Genomic DNA, 21,684 nt, shown 5'->3' on the forward strand with positions numbered 1-21,684 from the left:
TATCTTCTAAGACGTCTATAGCCCCGCCAGGTTGCTCAAGGAAACAAGGGTCAAGGATAGTGACATTTCTGGATTGCATAATTCATGGTTTCAAAATGCAAATCTCAGCAATCCACTGCACTCAAACGCAAAGCGAGCCCATGGCACCCAAGAATTCAGGCCTGATAGAAGCCAGAGGAGAATTCAAGCTGGCTTCTGTACTTTGCTTGCTGTTACTCCACCAGTGAAGGTGGAACAAAGGGAATATTCTTTCTCTGCTGTCTTCCTCTCTCCACCCTCCTCCATCTAGGGGCTAACACACTGCTATGGCTGCCATCCAGGCCCCAGAGGCTATGGGAAATGCAGTTTCCCCAGGGCTACTGACATCTGCTTGCTGGTCCAGAAACCCGGCTCTCAGTGAGAATGCACTGAAAATTGTGATGCAGTTTGGTTTCAAGGAAATGTGATAAAAAATACATGTTTTATGGAAATTATGGGTTGCATACAATGCTATAACCCTATTAAGCACCAGTGTCAGATTTACATACAGACTGAGCAGGTTGCAGTCAAGGTCCTCATAATCTAGGAGGACCTTGGCATCTTGCAAATAAAATAAAATAAAAATAAACACAGGCAGATTTTACCATCTAAGCCCAGTTGGTTAGTAACACCCGTCTATGACTGTATAACAGTTACACAAGTGCATACTTCCTGTTTAAGTAAGAAAGTTATCAGCTTTCAACATAATAACTACCCAGGCGCTGCACAGACAGAGCCTTTGGATACAATTTGTATTGTCAGGAGGATAACTACTGCTGAGTCATTGTTGACTCTGCAATTCAATGGACAATGTTTTCAGGCAATTTCCACAGGGGCGTATTGGCTAGTGCCTGTGGGGTCATTTGAGAAAGAAACAAAATTAACTTGAAGGCTTTTATAACTCTCTGCCCTGCTGAGTTAGCCATGTTAGCTGCATGAATTTTGACTATTTCACTTCATCCAGTGATTGCCATTGTTTGGATTTGGCTGCTTTGAGCGTATCCTCCAGTCTGACTAGACAATCAACCAATAGTCTGAGTAAAGATGTCAGATAATTCTGCTGAAAATGGGGAACGAAGCAAAAATTGCTCCAGTTCGTGTGTTTGTGACCACGAATGGAAATCAGTCAAGTGAATAGGATTGGTATTTGTTCAGATTTTTGTGGGTCTTTTAAGTCTGCAAATGACGCTTAATTCATTATTTTCCCCTCCCATTGTTTTGACAGTTCCTTTACATTGAATGGAGTGTAAGTTATGTAAGTCACACGAGAAACCTAAGCTAAATAGCACCCTGTGAGCCAAATCACATAGTACAGTGGTACCTCGGGTTAAGAACTTAATTCGTTCTGGAGGTCTGTTCTTAACCTGAAACTGTTCTTAACCTGAGGTACCACTTTAGCTAATGGGGCCTCCTGCTGCACTGCCGCCACGCGATTTCTGTTCTCATCCTGAAGCAAAGTTCTTAAAACGAGGTACCATTTCTGGGTTAGCGGAGTCTGTAACCTGAAGCATCTGTAACCTGAAGTGTCTGTAACCCGAAGTGCCACTGTATTTGGCAGAATCTGGACTGCAGCGGAACAGAAACAGCACGGAATATGACAAATACAGGTTACAGTGGAAACAGCTGCCTTCTTACATCTCTGATTCAATATAAGACAGCTTCCTGTGTTTATTAGGAGATCCATAGCTTAGTGAGAGAGCATCTGCTTTGCATGAAAAAGGTCCCCAGTCCAATCCTGGGCATTTCCAATAGGGCTGCCTCGCACCCTGGATTCTCGCTGCCGATCTGTGTAGGCAATACTGAGAAACATTGCTTCTGCCTGCTGCTTCCTTCGTTGCAGGGAGTGGGGGTAGAGCTTTGCCTTGGCTGACCCAGCAGGCTCCCAGCTTGCTCCCCGCATGCACTGCCTCGAAACAGGAGCAAGGCTACGGATCATTTGGCTCAAGCTGCTGCAGTGACCTGAATCTCAGCATTTCATCTCTTTTGGATCTAGCAAATGAAAATCGTAGTTGGAGGCCAAATCCTGCGGTCTGGGCATGCCAGCTGCGGAGCTTTGGGGGAGATTATGTGCTGAGTGATAATATGATGGGAATGCAATTTCCAATTGCAGGATTTAAAAAAGAGAGAGAGAGAGAGAGGGTGGGAGGTGGGGGCGCCTGGTTATGAATTTGCACCCAGCAAGGATTACATACTGATCTGTGCAATAACACCTGCAAAAGAAAAAAAAGGAAAGCTTTGCGACGGAATCACCCAAAATTTGTAATGCTAAAAACCTGTAATTTCAATCAAATAGGTGCACGGTAAGAGACACATCTTTTAAAACTGGCCTCCATTAGAAAAGACTTTGGAGACATTTCTAGAAAAAAGAAAATTGTTACCGTTAGTAAGAGTGCTTTTCTTCTGGGAGGGGGAAATATCCCGAGTACCTCCGAGTACCCCCAGGGAATATCCCCGAGTACCCCCAGGGGAAAAAGCACTGATTAGATGAAGCATGCTGAAGCCAGCAGTGGAGGAACCATCATGAATAGGAGCCATTGAGAGCCCTTTCCATGAATTCATCTAATCCTCTTTTAAAGCCATTCAGGTTGGCTGCCATCACTGCCTCCTATGGGAGCCCTTTTGATAGTTTAACTATGCACTATGTTACAATATGACCTAGTATCATTTGCAGTGTCAATCTTGGGGTCCAATGATACCCATAAAATCAGAGGTCAGCAAACTTTTTCAGCAGGGGGCCGGTCCACTATCCCTCAGACCTTGTGGGGGGCTGGACTATATTTTGGAAAAATAAATGAATGAATGAATTCCTATGCCCCACAAATAACCCAGAGGTGCATTTTAAATAAAAGCACACATTCTACTCATGTAAAAACACCAGGCAGGCCCCACAAATAAACCAGAGGTGCATTTTAAATAAAAGGACACATTCTACTCATGTAAAAACACACTGATTCCTGGACCGTCCATGGGCTGGATTTAGAAGGTGATTGGGCCGGATCTGGCCCCCGGGCCTTAGTTTGCCTACCCATGGATAAGATCCAACCTATGCACTTAGATATACATTTGCGGTCTTCCTCTATGCCTGCCTGCCCTGCCAATTGATTGGAGGCTCATGTGTGCTAACTAGCCTCATATAACCAACATGCTTAAGTCTAATTAATGCACAAAAGGGGTTAAAATCGTAGAGTAAGCTGTCCTGCCAGGTTAGCTATGTCACTTCCCCTTACCTTGGGAGGAAATCAAGCTCAATGTCCCCTCCCCCAGCCTAAATGAAAAGGTTTGTGACGTGAAGAGGTTTGAACTGGTTGCTCCAGCTCAGACCACATGGCTCTCACTAGCCACTCTTGAGTTCCTATACCAATAATCTAGGAATGTTCACCACTTTGTAACCAAGCTAAGTTCTACTGCCTGTGCACATTTTCTGAAGCACATGAATTTGACCTTTGGACAGTTGGTAAGTAAACCATTTTTAACTTATCAAATGAGTGGTCTTTTCCTATGCTGAGGGAAGAGGGAAATTTTGGAACTCACGGAGAAGGGCAAATTTTAAAGATCTAACAGCCTATATTTCCATGCTTTACATTGCTGCATATTTTGTGAACCACTAGGGTTCTCTCATTGAAAAGTTCTTGTCCCAAATCTGGATCTTGCCATCTGAGAATTCTCCTTTCTATGGTGCATTTTTCTGAACCAACAGCTCAAGAGTCAAGGTCCCCTTTGCACCCATGGCCTAAATAGGGGGATAGCAAAATGCTCTCTCAAGGATGCTGTCCAACTGCCATTAAGTTAGTTTGCCAAGGGAAGAACTGTGTGGCAGACCCTACCATGCCCATCTGGCCTGGAGACTGCAACCAGTTCTGCTCCTGGATATTTGGGGGTATGAAAGAGTCCTACAGAAGAGGAACTAGGTAAAGGTAAAGGGACCCCTGACCATTAGGTCCAGTTGTGACCGACTCTGGGGTTGCGGCGCTCATTTTGCTTTATTGGCCGAAGGAGCCGGCGTACAGCTTCCGGGTCATGTGGCCAGCATGACTAAGCCACTTCTGGCGAACCAGAGCAGCGCACGGAAACACCGTTTACCTTTCCGCCGGAGCGGTACCTATTTATCCACTTGCACTTTGATGTGCTTTCGAACTGCTAGGTTGGCAGGAGCAGGGACTGAGCAACGGGAGCTCACCCCGTCGCAGGGATTCGAACTGCCGACCTTCTGATCGGCAAGCCCTAGGCTCTGTGGTTTAACCCACAACACCACCCACGTCAGAAGAGGAACTACTCTTTATCAAAGGCAAGGCAGACAGAACCAGCACTGGTGTCAGCTGTAACTTTAATAACTGTAACTTAAAGAACTTGTAATTGAGCTTTCTTTCCTCCTTCTTTTCTCCTGTTCTTTTTTCCTCCTGAGTCACTGCGTTTTATATTGTTACCCTGAGGGCAGAGAATTGTCTCAAAACTAATTTTTGCAAGCTGCTCTGAGAGCCTTTTTGGCTAAAGGAAGGGCATAAATGCTGCAAGCAAGTGAATGAATGAGGTATTTTGGCAAACAATTTAAAAAAAACACATTTGTTTCACTGGACATTGGGCTCGGCAGAAGCTGGAATTGTTCTTTATTATCAAAGCTAGTCAATGTCTGTTTTGATTTTCTCTGTATTTTTACTTTTGGCGCCTTTGTGCTGAAAGGCAGAAGAAAGCATTTTCTAGAAACAAGCTAAGTATTGGGCCTGCTGTTCTGCTCCTGGAAACCCACCCCAACCCCCTGAGTGTTCTCACTAACCCCATTCTGAGTAGCTTCCCCAAATTTTCATTTGAAGCATCTTCAAGCCTAGCTCCTGCTATCAAGCTCATGGAATAATGAGATTTACTGTATATGGGGCAGAAATAGCTGGTAAAGAAAACCCGAAAACCCTGGCAGGGAGCAGGGAGGAGTACTTTGTTTCTGCCGTTCTTTACTCACTGCTAAATGGTGCTCAAGTTGTGCCATGTCAACACTGTGTTATATTCAACAATGCAGCAAAACTCTTTTTAAGCCCTTGTTTGGTTTGGGTCCTCTGAGAGTCTCTTGAAGCACTGGTAAAAAACAAACAAACCAAAACAAGCCCTGCTTTTTGTATTGTCAGGAAGGTGCCGAGCAACACGGAATGAGCTTAGATCAAACGGCATGAGACACTTTCACTAAGCTCTAGGTGGATTATCCCTAATCAGGCTTACTCTGTTCTCTCTTCAGCCAAAAGCCTGGTGCAAATGGGACTGAGTTGGCAGGTTCCGATTCAGCACAAGATAAACGTAAGGGGGAAATAACAATTCTTGCCTTGCCCCTTAGAATATACAGCAGGATCTCAAAGCGACAGTTACCAATAGTACATTTGATGAGCATCTTGGGGTCTAGTACAAAGTGTCCCCTTTCAGCCACTTTTTAAAAGTTGAGAACAGTGGTGACACAGTTTTTGTGTTCAGAGTGAACACGCCTACTTTTTTGCCCTCACTCTGAATTGGATTTGTGTTATCACTAAGCAGCTAAAACCTGATTGACTATATAGTGTTGTGAAGGCAAGCTATTCTCTTTGTGGGTGTGGCCCTGATTTTGAATTGGCTTCTTTGACATAGTACATGGTGCAATGATGGCTCAGAGTGAGAGCACTCCCTTCACTCTGAATTGGCTTTGTGACAATATCGCATGGCCAATTCTCATTGGTTAGAAAATGATGCTCTGGAGCCACCATGCTGGCTACATAGAAGTAAAAAAACTTGGCAAACATCATCAGCTTTTTGGGGGAGGTCTATGAGCCCATTTGCAAACTAGGGAAGCTGTCGTGGGCACCACACACCCTGCAACTAAGAAAAAGACCACAGTCTTTTCTGTCAGTTATAACAGAATGTTTCTTTCAAGCCAAACTTCAGCAGAGCAGAAGGAGGAAACCCTGTTTGGGCCAGAGAAGACCTTTGTGGGTATATGATCCTTCACTGATGCCACAATGATGACTTCTGAAGCTGGGAAGATGTAGCTTGGAAGAAGACCCTTTTTTAAATGATGCTGAACAAGCTGTCAATCAGGCACTGGTCAGTTCCCAAATACAGGTTGAGAAGTGAAGCAATAATCTAACCAGGCATAAAGCAATCTACCATATTTGTCATGCATGTGTCCCCATCCTAGGAAGAAAGTGGCACCTCTACCATCTTTCAGATGGTAGATGCAGCTAAATTTTTGTTCTGCTACAGAAGGGACAGCACCAAACAGACAGCCTTGGAGCAGCCGCTTGCTCCCATTCCAGCAACTGAAATGGAGCCAGCGGGATTTTTCTCTCTGATGCATTAAGAGATTTCACATTGGAAATACAGTTCAAGAACAGCTGTTGCTTGCTCCCTCGTGGCAGGCATGGAAGAAAATTAATTCCCCATGATCCGTAAGGGGCGGAGCAGGCCTTCCTGATGGAGGAAGCGAGTCCACGATTCATTCAGCTGCTCAATCAAGCCCGGTTGCCTTACCTCCCTGTTCCATGTTTTCTCCTTGAGCAGCAGACCCCAAGAAGAGAATTCTTGGAATTGCTTGCAAGTCTCCCTGGTAGGCTTGAGACACAACAACAAGGAGTTGCCAGTAAGGCGACAATGGGGTTGACAATAGGGCGAGAGGCACCCAGGCTCCTCCTGGGTGGGAAGTGAACTGGAGTTGCTGCCACTGGACCAGGAGGAAGTGACCAGTGCTAACCCTGGGATGGACAGAGAAGCAGGCACAGCAGTTCAAAACAGGAGGGGGGGAACCTTCCCCCCTTTTCTCTCTGCATCTTCCTCCATACACTCTTTCTTCTCCTTTCTGACTCTCTCTCTCTCTCTCCTCCTGCCCAACAGGCTTCCAGCAGAGGGGCAGATTGGTTTTGTCAGAGATCCAACCTGTCTGCTTCTAGAGGGGTTCCCCACCCACCTTTCTCCGTTGACTCCATCTGTTTCGGCTGTCCCACTGTTTCCCACCTCCAACACTCTGCCTTGTACTGAAATTCAGGCCTGTTCCAGCATAGCTAGTTCTGGCTGTTCATGGCTACTTCTGTTAAAGAACCTAACTACTGTTGTTAATACTCTAGTAACCTATAGGCAAGATTAGTGCAATGAGTTAGTAGGCTGCCTCTGAAGATGGTTTGGAAACCTCTGCTAGCGCAGAATTCAGCGGCCAGGTTGCTCACTAGGGCAAGACAGTTTGCACCAATCCTGGCCCGACAGCACTTGCTGCCAATTAGTTTCTGGGCCCAATTCAAAGTGCTGGTTTTGACCAATAAAGCCTTAAATGGCTGAAGGACTGCCTCCCTCCATATGAACTTACCTGGATCCTGAGATAATAATCTGAGGCTCTTCTTCATGTGCCTCCTCCACAAGAGGACTGGAGGGTGGTAACATGAGAATGGGCCTCTTCCACAGTGGCTCACCATTTGTAGAATGCTCCCCTCCCCCAAAGTCTAACCTGGTGCCTTCATTATACACCTTTAGGTGCCAGGCAAAACCTTTTCTCTTCAACCAGGCCCTGAACTGACTGACATCTGATCACCTTTGACATGGAAGGGTGGGTGGGTGGGGTGATTATTGGTTTGTCTTTGTTCTTATTTTTATCATGTATGTTGCTTTTTATTATGTTATAATTTTATGTTGTGAAGTGCCCTGAGAACTATGGATGAAGGGCAGTATACAAATCAAAAGGAAGGAAGGAAGGAAGGAAGGAAGGAAGGAAGAGAGAGAGAGAGAGAGAGAGAGAGAGAGAGAGAGAGAGAGAGGTGGGGAAATCTATGGCTCTTCACATGTCTTTGAACTTTAACTCTCATCAACCCAAGCCAGCATGGCCAATGATCAGGAATGGTGAGATTTCTTGGAGGTCACACTCTCCCTATCACTGTGGCAAGGCAACCAGCAGCCTCCTTTTGCTTTAAGGTTTAGAAGAGCACATGCTAGAAAGAGAAGTCATTCCTTTGCATTATTCTGCCATCTGCTGGGGTTTGGCTGTCAAGACAGCCACTCTAGTCCTTGGTGACTGGGGTGCTGGCCAGATCTATAGCCCCTTCCCCATAATGGTAATCCAATATCAGGTCATCTTACTGTGAGGATGGCCCTCCAGATGTTCTTGGACTCCAGCTCCCATCTGCCCCAGTAAGCATGGCCAATGGCCAGGGATGATGGGAGTGGTAGTCCAGTGACATTTGCAGGACCACAAGTCCTCCAACTCTGAGCTATAGATTTATGCTTCCTTGGAGCATAAGGAAGACAGCTGTCGGATCAGGCCAAAGGTCCATCTGGTCCAGCATCTGTTTCATATAATGGCTGACCAAAAACATCTGAGAAGACTACAATTAGAGTCATAGAATCACAAAATCATAGTGTTGGTAGGGACCCCCAGGGGTCATCTGGTCCAACCCCCTACAATGCAGGAATATCAACTAAATCCATGACAGATGGCCATTCAACCTCTGCTTAAAAACCTCCAAGGAGGGAGGGTCCACAACCTCCCATGGGAGACCATTCCACTGTTGAATAGTTCTTAATGTCAGAAAGTTTTTCCATATGTTTAGTCAGAATCTCATTTCTTGTAACTCAAAGCCATTAGTTTGAATCCTACCTACCAGAGCAGGAAAAAGCAAGCTTTTCCCCTCTTCCATGTGGCTGCCCTTGGGATACCTGAAGATGGCTATCATTATCCCTCTCAGTCTCCTCTTTTCCATGAAAGGTAGGTCATGTTTAGTCGTGTCTGACTCTTCGTGACCCCATGGACCAGAGCACAACAGGCACTCCAGTCTTCCCCTGCCTCCCGCAGTTTGGTCAAACTCATGTTCATAGCTTCAAGAACACTGTCCAACCATCTTGTCCTCTGTCGTCCCCTTCTCCTTGTGCCCTCCATCTTTCCCAACATCAAGGTCTTTTCCAGGGAGTCTTCTCTTCTCATGAGGTAGCCAAAATATTGGAGCCTCAGCTTCACAATCTGTCCTTCCAGTGAGCACTCAGGGCTGATTTCTTAAATGGATAGGTTTGATCTTCTTGCAGTCCACAGGACTCTCAAGAGTCTCCTCCAGCACCAAAATTCAAAAGCATCAATTATTTGGCGATCAGCCTTCTTTATGGTCCAGCTCTCACTTCCATACATCACTACTAAGGAAACCATAGCTTTAACTATACAGACCTTTGTTGGCATGGTGATGTCTCTGCTTTTTAAGATGCTGTCTAGGTTTGTCATTGCCATGAAATTATAATCTTCCCCTATTGTCCCTTGTTGTTCACCCCACCCTTAAAAAAAAAAAAGGCATTCAGAGTTATACCACATCTGAAGGCGGGGTTTCCATATAAGCATCAAAGCTAATTCCCAGGCTTCAATTTGTCCATGAATTTGCCTGATCAAAGTGTAAGCATCCATTGGCTGCACACAAATGAAACATTTGCACGCCAGCCATGATCTACACTGCACCGTGGCTCATCTATTGCTTATGTTGCTGTTCAGAACTGCGATTTTATTTTATTTCTTGCAGTGTGGAGTGCTCCTGCCCAGTATTCCAGCCAGTCAGGCATACTTTCTTTGCACTGAAAAAGTCCCCAGATATTGCTAGCAAAACTAATCAAGGGTTGGGGGCAGTTTCTTCTTATCCAGGGCCGGCCCACCCATGAGGCAAAGTGAGGAGTTGGCCTCGGGCGGCAGATCTGGGCCCAAGGAGCGTACTGCCTCCTCCACCACAGGGGACCATACGACGTCCCTTCCATTCCACCACCTCCAAAGGCACTCCCCACTGCCAAGCCTATGCCCCCTGTGGTGGAGAGAGTGTGTCATGGTACAGCACGCCCACAGCAGAGGAGGACGAGGGGTTTAGCAGGGCACACCCGCAGAGGAGGAGGCAGGACAGGGGCATGGCAGTGGCAGGCAACAGGGGTTTTGCCTCGAGAAACAAAACCACCCAGGCCAGCCCTGCTCCCATCCCTTAATCTTATTTTGAGTGCAACCAGCCCCATCTCAGAAATCAGGTGAGTGTGAACTTTGCATTTAGTACGCCACAAAAGCAATGCTCAAAGGGCTTCAAGGAAAGTGTTTGTCACCTGTTCTAAGATGCTTCCTGATTTCCAGAACAGCTTAGGACCGCAATACTTCAAGGACCGCCTCTTTCCATATGAACCTACATGTACCGTGATATCATCTTCGGAGGCCCTCCTTCATGTGCCTCTTGCTCAAGAGGTTTGGAGGGTAGCAACAGGAGAACGGGCCTTCTCTGCAGTGGCTCCCCATCTGTGGAATGCTCTCCCCAAGGAAGTTCGCCTGGTGCCTTCATTACATACCTTTAGGTGCCAGGCAAAACCGTTCCTTTTTAACCAGGCCCTTGGCTGGTTTGATTGATATCCTATGCCCTTTTAAAATGTGTCTCTTTTCTGGGGAGGGGGGTGTTATTGGGTTATTGTTTTTATTTTGATTTTATATATTGGGATATTTTCTGTGAACCGCCCTACGACCTCCAGGTATAGGGTGGTATATAAATTTAATAAATGAATAATAAATAAAATAACTTTTTTTGGGGGGGGGGTGGAATTCCACTGCCTTTGCTGTACTTCCTAAACATCTCTTTCCTTTTGTTGTTGAGGCTGCTGTTGTTTCATCACTTTTTACAAAGTGACTTACAAAATATTAAAATGCAGAACAAGTTACCAGATATTTAAAATCCATGAGAATAATAATAATAATAATAATAATAATAATAATAATAATAATAAATGTCCTTCTATCAAAAAGAAGAGGAAGGACTGATCCTACCCCTACCCCACCAGCTCAGGTTGGTACATGGGGGTGAATGGGGCACAGCCTCGCCAATCTCAGCCTGCCCTCAGCCTGCCCCCACCTGGCTACCTGCACATTTACAACCAGTCCAGGAGGTGACACTGCCAATCTGATTCCTCCTCCTTAGTCTCAGTGCTGCCCCTTGTAAAACTCAGTAGGAGGAGAAGATGGGGACAAAACTAGAATGAGTTGGTTCTGGCTGCCATCGACTCTCTGGCGCCACCTACTGTTGGGCTCCCTGCCTTCTGCCCTACCAGTCCTAAAGGGCATCAGCCACCACTGCCTACCCCACCCCATTCCAACATCAAAAGAGGCTAAAATCACGCCGCATGGAATTGCAGAGCTGGCAGGGACCCCACGGGTCATTTGGTCCAACCCCTTGCAATGCAGGAATCTTATGCCCACCGTGGGGCTCGAACCCATGACCTTGAGGTTAAGAGTCTCACGCTGTACCGACTGAGCTATCCACAGGGAATCAAAAGCCTGCATAAGCAGGAATCTCTTTTGCTTGGCTTCCCAGCAAAGGTGAGACCAGCAGGTATTATGATGCCCTCAACCCCATCCAATTCCCTTCCCTGGGGAAAGGAGTGGGAGGCCGATGTTTACAAGCTATATATCTGTTACCTGGGCTGATAAAAGGCAACACCCAGGCAAGCTTTCTCACTCCCGCACAGGCTGGTAAAGAGCAGTTGGTTTCCATGGGAACAAAGGCCGGGCAGCGGGATGAGGAAGCTTCAACATTGTTTGCTGATAAGGACAGGAGGGTGCTGCAAAAGGTTCCCCTCCACCCTAGATTCTGCACATCTCCCACCCCACTACATATGGGGAAAGTACCTTTTTGGACATGCAAGTGCGCCCCACAATTATGAGGGGCAAGGATATTCCCACCCTCATTTCCTCTCCTTTGTCATTTAGCTGCTTTGTCCTGCCCGGCAAGACGTCACTCCTGAATTCTGCAGAACTAGGATGCATGCAAGCATCCGGAGGGCCACATCTGGCCCTCTTGGAGACCTTCAGCGTGGCCTGCATCAGTGGCTAAGCTTCCTTAAGCTGCCGAACCTTTCCCCTGCTGCTGAATTTTGCTGTCTCCCCCTCAGCCTGCACACACTGTGCTCCCCAAGCAAATTGTGCTTTCTGCCCCGCTGAAGGTTTCCCAACAGCAGGATGGTGAAGGGGAGACTGGGGGGGGGGGAGAGAGAGAGAGAGAATGGTCCCAACCACCAGACCCTTCTTACAACCAAATATCCTCACAACCAGAGCTTATTTCAGCTGGAACTCACCAGATCTCAGTTCCGGCACCTCTCAGACGGATGCCATTTCCATTATAAGAGAACAAAGGAGGTGTTCATGGTGAGTTCCGGCGTCTCTTTTTCTAGAAAAACAGCACTGCTCACAACCAAATATCTGAAAGGTACGCAGCAAGGAAGGTGGAGCGAGCTTGCCTTCTGCTGCTCCTGAGGGTAGGGCCCAAACCAATGGATTCAAATGACAAGAAATGAGATTCTGAATAAACATTAGGAAGAATTTTCTGATGGTAAGAGCTCTTTCACAGTGGAAGAGACTACCTTGGAAGGTGGTAGACTCTCCTCCACTGGAGGTTTTCAAACACAGGTTGGATGAGCATCTGTCTGGGATTCCTGTATTGCTGGGAGCTGAACTAGATGAGCCTTGGAGTCACTTGCAGCTCTACAATTCTGTGATTCTACAAGTACAGCTCAACTGTTCCAGAAGCGACGCATCTACCGCAGAAAGTAGGTTTGCTGTTGCTGCTGTTTTTGCTCCGAGTCTGAAAGGCTTTTCCGTGCCAGATTGTGGAAGCTGACAGATGACGAAGCCGCTAGCCCAACATTTACAAACCACGATTGCAGGAACCAAATGTGTGGGTTTCCCCAGCTGTTTCAACCCATATTGAAGCCACGAGGATTCTTTATTCCTAGATTGGTGTTGTTGCTTTTCTGAAGTGTGCCAAATAACGTCTGTGATCGTAACAGCAGCGGAAACTGACAACAACATTTTAGCTCATTTACAAATCACCAACAATGACAAGAGTAACAAAATAACTCTAACAGGAAAGGAAGAGAGGAGTTTTGTACAGAGCCCTCTTTCCCATTGGGCTTACTGGCACATTGCGCCAGGGCACTGGCCTCTCAGGGGCGCCCCAGCAAGTGGGGGAGCTGTGCGGCTTTGCTGGCAGCCTCCCCTTTCCCTGCACACCCACCAGCTGTGCCCCGTCAACCATACAGCTAGAGGGCATGCAGCTTGCCTCCCAAGCCTCCGCGGGAGGAGAGTGATCCCCACAGAGGCTTGGGAAAAAGTTGACAACTCTGGGAAACAGGGCGGGGGGGGGGGGGGGCAACAGAGGGATCTTTGCACCACAGCTCCGGATATGCTTAAGACGGCCCTGCTTCTGTAACATTCCAAGTGAACAGAAATTAAAAAATAGAACAGGTCTTTCAAACAGGTACCTCTGAAGACAAGGCCAACCCACCTATGAGACAAGGCAAGGTGACCACCTCAGGGGGCAGGTTCCACAGGGCAGCAGATCCCCATGTTACTCTTTCTTCCTCCCTTGTTCATGATCTTCCCTCACTCCTTCCTCCTTGGCAGCGAGGGAGCACCATTTTGAGGTCCACCTCAGGTGCCAAAACGTCTTGGGCTGGCCTGATTAAAGAGGATGCTGCCAACCCACATAGCATAGCTATCCGAAGAAAGTTCCGCTCCACCCAGTACATAGCTAAACTATGGGATTTTCGTCCACAAAGTGATTTTCATTTCAACCTTGGTGACAGGTCAGTGTCCTTGGTTTGACCTGTGGGCCGCAAGTTTGTTTAAAGAGTAGGGATGGGAGGGAAATTCAATTCAGTTTTCATTGAAAGGTGAAACTACCTAACTTTCTTCTCCTTCTCCTTCTCCTTCTCCTTCTCCTTCTCCTTCTCCTTCTCCTTCTCCTCCTCCTCCTCCTCCTCCTCCTCCTCCTTCTCCTTCTCCTTCTCCTTCTTCTGGAATGTTTCAGGAATGCTTCCCTCATCATTTATTTTATTTTTGCCACCCTGTGCCATTGGTTATTTGGTCCTGCTTGAGTCGACAACTGCCCCCGGGTGATCTTTTTTTTTTTGACACCCAAGACCTCAGAGGGAGGGAAGGAAGCATTGTACTCACTCTGTACTGGCTTCACAGTGGCACCATATGATAGCATCTGAAGCCTACTCACAATGAGGGCGATCTTCCCTGGCCCTCGCTCTGGAATCTTGGGACATGGGGGGGGGGGAGAGAGAATCTTGCCCAGCAACACCAAGGAACGTGATTTCTGCCACTGCTCATTTCACCCTGTAATTCAGCTGTGCACCCTCCCCAATCCCCCATTTGCAACCTGCAAAAAGGGTGGCAAAATTGGAAGAGGGGAATTTCACTCAGTATCAGTTGCTTCACTTGCATTCCACCCCCGCCTGCAGTCATGTTTTAGTCGCAGGGCTGGAAATGGCTTGGTTCGCTGTTGTAAAACAGGGTTCTCTCTGCTTCACTTCCAAAGACCTCAGGGAACCCTCCTACTTTGAAATATAGAGCAAGGTTTCAGTTTGAGGGCATCTGTTCTGGTGCCTTGACTGCACTGGAACCTGATCGGATTATGCTTACAGAGGAGCTGACCCGTGACATTGCTAACAAACCAAGGCTCAAGTGTTGGATTAATTTTTCATACTTCCATGTGGCTCTGTGTGCAATCTGCTGACCACGTCAATCAAGGCCTGGTGGGATAGTAACAGCATGTCTTATTCAGCTACCTCTCTGGTTTCTGTTAAAATGCTGCAGATTTCAGATGGGGAGGCTTAAGAAATGTGATCTTTACAAATTCTAGTACAAACTAACCTGATCTGTAGCTCCTGGAGTAAGATGCCATTTGGAGCGGAACTTTTCACACAGTTTCACACTTTCTCAATGTTCTAATGCAGATCTTGACGGGGGAAAAAAGTCATAATATATTTAGAATGGGAAAGAGGAGAACATCATTTGTCCACTTTTTTTTTCAGTCCATTGATCCATTTCAGCAGTTCTGGACTTCTGTGTAGATCAGAACAGAACTACGAATCAGAATGCTTCCCTGAATTTTTGCAATACAGTGGCACTTCGAGTAATGCGCGCGCAAAAAGTATTTAATGTGAAGAATGAATACCATGAAACATTTGAATGAAAAGCAGCATAGAAATCTAATAAATCAAAATCAAATATGTGTCATTCAGGAGAAGAATGCATGCAAAACACACACAAAATGTGTGTAAATGTGTACAATTTAAATGTTACGCTTTTCTGCATTGAATGCCCCACCCCACAAAGAAGGAGATGGAACAGAAGATCTGAGCACACATGAAATGGAAAGGAAATGGAAATAGGATGCTGTTTCCTAAGACTTTAGAAATGCTTTCCTTGAGAGAAAACACATTTATAAACGTGTGTTATGATGGAAAATATTAGGGATGTGCACTGGATTCAGCCAGAGTCCTAAGGGCAAGGTAGATTGGACTGATTTGGAGGGATCTGGGTTTCACCCAAGTCAGCTGGAGACAGGCCCAGATTTTGTTGGGTCACACCCTCGGGTTGTAAAGGGTCGGGTCTTGTGAGGGGCTAATGCCTGAGAAGAACCTCAAATACCAGGTAGACAGGCCTTGGGGAGCAACATTTGCCCCAGGGTTCTGAGGTTCCCCATTGTTATAAAGGCATGCAAGCTTCCAAGCTGTATACAGTTATTAGCTGAACGAACTACAATAAAACATTACACATTATTGGCTTCTGAGCTAATGAAAAGGCTGTCAGTTTTTGATTCTATAATTCAGGGGTGGCCAATCCCAAGAGACTGCGATCTACTCAGAGAATTAAAAACTGGCAGTGATCTACTCCCTTTTTGGGGGGTTCAGGTCAAAGTTGTTGAGCTTCTTTTAGGGAGGGGGAAAGCCACACTATAATTGGATAACGGTTCTATGTCAAATGAATATGTTTGTTATCTTTGGGAAACTGGTGTCATTCTAAGGATAGCTTTTGTCTTACTTGCACCCCTACTTGCCATTTTTTTGTGCTTAATCTCACAAGAATGGGAACAGGTGGAAGAATGGGAAAGAAACCTAGAATTAGTTGGCTCGGCTGGTCATTGCCTCCGGCTGTTGGGCTCCCTGCCTTCCGCCCCAGCTGTCCCAATGAACACTAGTTGCTACTGCTGCAAGCATTACTCTCACTCAGAATAGGCTATCTAATGCAGGCCAAAAGTGGGGAACCTGTGGCCCTCAGATGTTTCAGATGTTATCCCTGACCATTGGCCATGCTGGCTGGGGCTGCTAGGAGCTGGAATTCAGTGGCATTTGAAGGGGCCACAGGTTCCCCATCCCCGATGTAGGAAATTGAATTTGGTGCTGCTGTGAAGACCGTCCCGAGTGAGGGCAATCGTTCCTCAGTTCATTCTGAATTGATTAGCCTTTTTGTCCCATGTCACAGGGTCCTTCCAACCAATCACTGACAGAGGGGATGAGTACTGTGAGGTGAGAAAAAAAAATGCAGTGGTACCTCAGGTTAAGTACTTAATTCGTTCCGGAGGTCCATTCTTAACCTGAAGCACCACTTTAGCTAATGGGGCCTCCTGCTGCTGCCGCGCCACCGGAACACAATTTCTGCTCTTATCCTGAAGCAAAGTTCTTAACCTGAAGCACTATTTCTGGGTTAGCGGAGTCTGTAACCTGAAGCGTATGTAACCTGAAGCATATGTAACCTGAGGTACCACTGTATTATGAAAGCTGCCTCTCCCATTTTGGTTGGTCCTACTAGGATTACCTTCTGAAAGCTACAGCCTTCTGGATTGATTGCAACCCAGCTTGGGTGGTCGGTGTAAAAACAGCTTTTGACCTTCTTCCTTCCTCTCGCTACCTCATCATATTTATGGTACTGTTATTACCTAGAAGTCAGGGCTCTCGTGTGCCTTTGCTGCCCTTTCCAGGAGTTAAAATGTTACCCAAATGGCACCTCTCTAAGTGGCAGTTGATGTCATTCATCATGGGACCATCCCAGCCATTTCCATTTACACCAGGCTATTCTGGAGGTCCTTGTCATGAGGCCTATTTCTCTTCCACCCATAAACTGACGAGTCTGTACTTTTGGACCCAAATAAGAGAGTTGTTGCATTATGTACATACTAATTTACAACTAAAGAAAGCATTTTCCCCAAAAATATGGTCGTAAGGCCTTACCTTCAACCCACATGAGTGATGCTTAGGGATGGGAAGGCTGGATGTGTTTCTGGACCCCACTGCCATTTTCAGAAGTTAGTTTTTTGTTGCTTTTGTTTTACAAACTGCTCTGTCCCTAAAAAAAAAGATTCCACCTACTTTCACAAAGAAAAGTGCTTATGAGATTATCTGAGAGCTGACTGTTTCTTCCTTTAATATTTTAAGCTGCTCAGAGGTGTTCTGTGGCCACGCAGTTTAAAAAAGAAAAGAAAGGAAACCTTGTAAGATGCTTCCAGGAAACGGTTTTGCATCATAACATGCAGCCCCCTCCTGGGGAATTGCATGCAGAAGATGTCTGCATAGGACCACCATCTTTTCTTCACCTGTACAATGACCATGGTAGCCTTAGATCATAGAAAAGACCTGTATCTGAAATGCTGGGGACTTGCGTCATGCAATTCATAGGGGTGGTGATCTGTCAAGGATTTTTCTTTGTATTGCAAGGGGTTGGACTAGATCACTCTTGGGTCCTCTACCAACTCTACCATTCAACAATTATATGAATACCCAGTTCTATGAAGACCCAGTCAGGTCTAGCATGGTCTAGCAGGCACTTTCCTGCAATCCTAGCTGGAGAGCAGACAGGAATGTGCATCAATGCCAAGGCCACTTAGCCAACTTAAGTACCTTTAGCCCACTTTGGCCCACTTCAACCTACTTAGTCCCAAACAGACCTACTTCAGTTCACTTCAGTCCACCTTGGCCCACTTAGCCCACTTAAGTCCCCTTAGCCCTCTTAGCCATCTTAAGTCCCCACTTAAGTCCCCTTAGCCAAATTAGCCAACTTCTAAATGCATACAAGAATGGGTGCATTCGGAGAAAGTCACACTAAAAAGCTGGTCAATTTTCACTGGGACTGTTCACGCACACTGCTTTCCATTGGGGACTATTGCCTAAAAAATGGGTATACAGTGGTACCTCGGGTTACATATGCTTCAGGTTACAGACTCCGCAAACCCAGAAATAGTACCTCAGGTAAAGAACTTTGCTTCAGGATGAGAACAGAAATCATGCTCCGGCGGCGCGGCAGCAGCAGGAGGCCCCATTAGCTAAAGTGGTGCTTCAGGTTAAGAACAGTTTCAGGTTGAGAACGGACCTCCAGAACGAATTAAGTACTTAACCCGAGGTACCACTGTATTAATAGAAATTAGCCCTAAAATGCTGGTGAGTTTTAATGGGGACTTGAAAAAGAAATCCATAAACTGATTTGGAGAACTGCCCTTAAAACTGGAGAATTGGGGAGAAGGTGAGATAAGCAGAGTTGCCCTCCCCCTCCCTGCTCATGCTCAGGTTGGTGTCCTTCAAAGAGCACGTCAGAAGGCAGTTCCTCTTTCTTCTGATATATGAAAGGCAGCTGCGTCAATTGGCCCCAAGGTTGATATGGAAAAGTTAAACGATAAACCTTCATCACCATTATTTGCAAACTTAAAATGTTGAGCAGACCTTCAAAGATGTGTGACTACCACCCCAAATAAAGCCCTCATGGTCTGTCCTCCTGAGAAATGGGGGGGGGGGAGTTCTCAGGATCCTGGTCCCATCCATCTCCATAATCCTATGATTCTATTACTATTGTCGGCTTCCATATGTTTATTCTGCTTGTAGTTGTTTTGTTTTAAATGAATTTTAGAGTCGTTGGATTGAATCCAGAGTTCAGGAGATGTAACAGGCCTGTAGGATGCTGGGTACCTGGCCTCTCCTACCCATGGGAGGCCCTGATTGGGGGAAAAATTAGGGGCAGTGTAGCCTGATAAATTGCCCCCCCCCCCCCCGCTGGTCCACAGCCCACTCCATTCAGTAGGAACCACCAATCCTCGGCCCACACCAACCTGCCCATTTCTGAAGATCTGCATCAGGAGACTTGCTATGGTCGCTGATGCCTTCAGAGCTGCAGGTGGTGGCCACTGGAAGCGAAGCCTTCTTAGTGGTGGCACCCCAGTTGTGGGATGCCATTTCCCAGGGTGCCCTGTTGGTGCTGACTCTGTTTTCCTTTGGTCAGCCTGTCAAAACTTATTTTGTTGTCCGGGGCTTTTAATGGGAAAGTTTTAACTGTGCATTGATTGCTGCCTTTATGAGGTGCTCCTTCGCATGTCTACTCAGAGGTAAGCCCCACTTAATTCGATGGGACTTACTCCCAGGCAGATGAGAAGAGGAGTGCAGCCTTGCAGTTGGTGTAATTTCAATTGGGGGTTTAAAATGTATCAATTGTTTAATATGCAAATTAAGCAAATTAAGCTCCTCCCACCCACTTCCCCTGCTTTTGCATTATAGCATTGTTTCGGCTGCCTTGGAAGCTTCTACTGAAAGGTGGCCTTGGAAAATTAGAAATAAAATAAACAGGTTGTCGTAGGTTTCCCTTGAGCCAAGGGAAAGTTAAACATAAGCAACTGTAAAGCAGGAGGGAATGGGTTGTTACTTTATATATACTTTCAGGAATGTTTATTATAGGGCGAGCAGTTGCACAACTCCTATCTACTTCAAAACTAAAACATGGCCTGTATCTTTTGCTGCCAGGAAAGAACATGTAGCTACCTCCAAAGTACAACATGGCAAAATACAAAAAACAAACAAGCACAACTTTCTTCATGTAATGGTTTGCTTTTCTTAGTGGAGGGCTGCAGTTGCAGGCTGAGGTCAGTCAACAGCTGCAAATCTTAAAATCAGTTCTCCGTGTTTCCATGTTAGTTTACTATTTTTCTTCTTCTAAAAGTCTCCATGAAAACTCATCCACATTTTAGCACACATATCTGCCAGCCTACATATTCTCGTGCGGAACGTCCCCTAATACAAACATTTCTTACAAAGCAATGTAATGTATTTTTGCATGTCGTTCTCACTAATAGGTGGAATCTAGACACATATTAAAAAAAACTTGGTGAAAATGCTTTTTTTTAAGCGTTTTGAAAAATATATTGAATTTGCCATCGCCATCTAGTGTCGCATTTGTATAATGCACTTAAAACACACTTAAAACGTTATATTTGCAGCTGTATAGCTGAGTCCATAGATGCATTTCAATGCCCACTTCTGGGCCATAGCATATGTATTTTCGTACACATTCCTTGGCTGAAGATCTTGCATTGCAAAATTCAAAGAAATTCGAATTTCAAAGGATGGCTTTATTTCAGTATACAAACAGTTTGGGGAAGTGCATAGTAATTATTATTATTATTATTATTATTATTATTATTATTATTTATTTGTACCCCGCCCATCTGGCTGGGTTTCCCCAGCCACTCTGGGCGGCTTCCATAGAAACAAAAAATACAGTAAAATATCACAGATTAAAAACTTCCCTGAACAGGGCTGCCTTAAGATGTCTTCTAAATGTCAGGTAGTTATTTATCGCTTTGACATCTGATGGGAGGGCGTTCCACAGGGCGGGTGCCACTACCGAGAAGGCCCTCTGCCTGGTTCCCTGTAACATCACTTCTCGCAAGGAGGGAACCACCAGAAGGCCCTCAGCGCTGGACCTCAGCGTCCGGGCAGAACGATGGGGGTGGAGACGCTCCTTCAGGTATACTGGGCCGAGTCAACACCAGCACATAGTGAGTAGATTTGCCTTTAAATGTGAGCTGAAAAGATCTGGAGAACACCAGGAATGGGAAAGCTAAGTTAGAACGTCTCAGAAGTGAGGCAAGCACCTCTGAGACTCTATTGCAACAAGTAACAGCCTCCCATTTGGATTACTGTAGTGTTTTGCACATGGGGCCGCCCTTGAAGATGATCCAAAAGCTTCAGCGACTGCCAGAATGTTAACCAGTTCTAAAGGAGTTGTATTAGCTTCATACCCACATCTGGGCCAAATCCAACACAAAAATGTAACATCAATTGAAAACATCAGTAAAGTCTGGGGGTAAAACAAACACTGTCCAAAGGCCTGCCTGACCTTCATGGATTTTGTAAGACAGGCATAGGCAAATTCAGCCCTCCAGATGTTTTGGGACTACAATTCGCATCATCACTGACCTCTGGTCCTGCTGGCATAGGGATGATGGGAGCTGTAGGCTCAAAACATCTGGAGGGCCGAGTTTGCTTATGCCTGTTGTAAGACATCTAACAGAAAGCAGGCACAACTCCTGTCTGTCTTCAATTGGCAAGGAGTTCCACAGGGCAGGGCCTGCCACGTTAAAGGCTCGGTCCTTTGTGAAGGCCAACTGAACCTCAAGGGCATAGATGACCACCCAAATGCCCCATCAGATCTCAGCGATGGAGGTGAAGCATAAGGAATTAAGCAGTCCTCCTTTTGGCCCAAACACTTTAGGGCTTTGTGAATTCACACCAAAACCTTGAAGCTGGTTCAGATCCTATTTGAAGCAGGAGTTATTTTTATGTATGCCACAACGGCCGCAAGTATACTTCTGGCTCAGAAATGGAAATCACAGGAGATTCCAACATTGGAAGAATGGTGGAGTAAGATAGTGGAATACGTTGAGTTAGCAAAGCTGATGGGGAAGATCCTGAATCAGCGCAATGAAGTGTTTCAAAAGGACTGGAGCAAATTTATATTATATATGAAAGAATATTGTAAACATCTGAAAACGTTTGGAGCTTTGAGTTGAAATGTTTTGTAATGACAATATAAGGAACTGATTTACATTTAACAAGGGGAAAAATAAAAATAAGACA

Source organism: Podarcis tiliguerta, assembly GCF_965153285.1.
Source record: "Podarcis tiliguerta genome assembly, chromosome: 8".
NCBI lineage: Eukaryota > Metazoa > Chordata > Lepidosauria > Squamata > Lacertidae > Podarcis > Podarcis tiliguerta.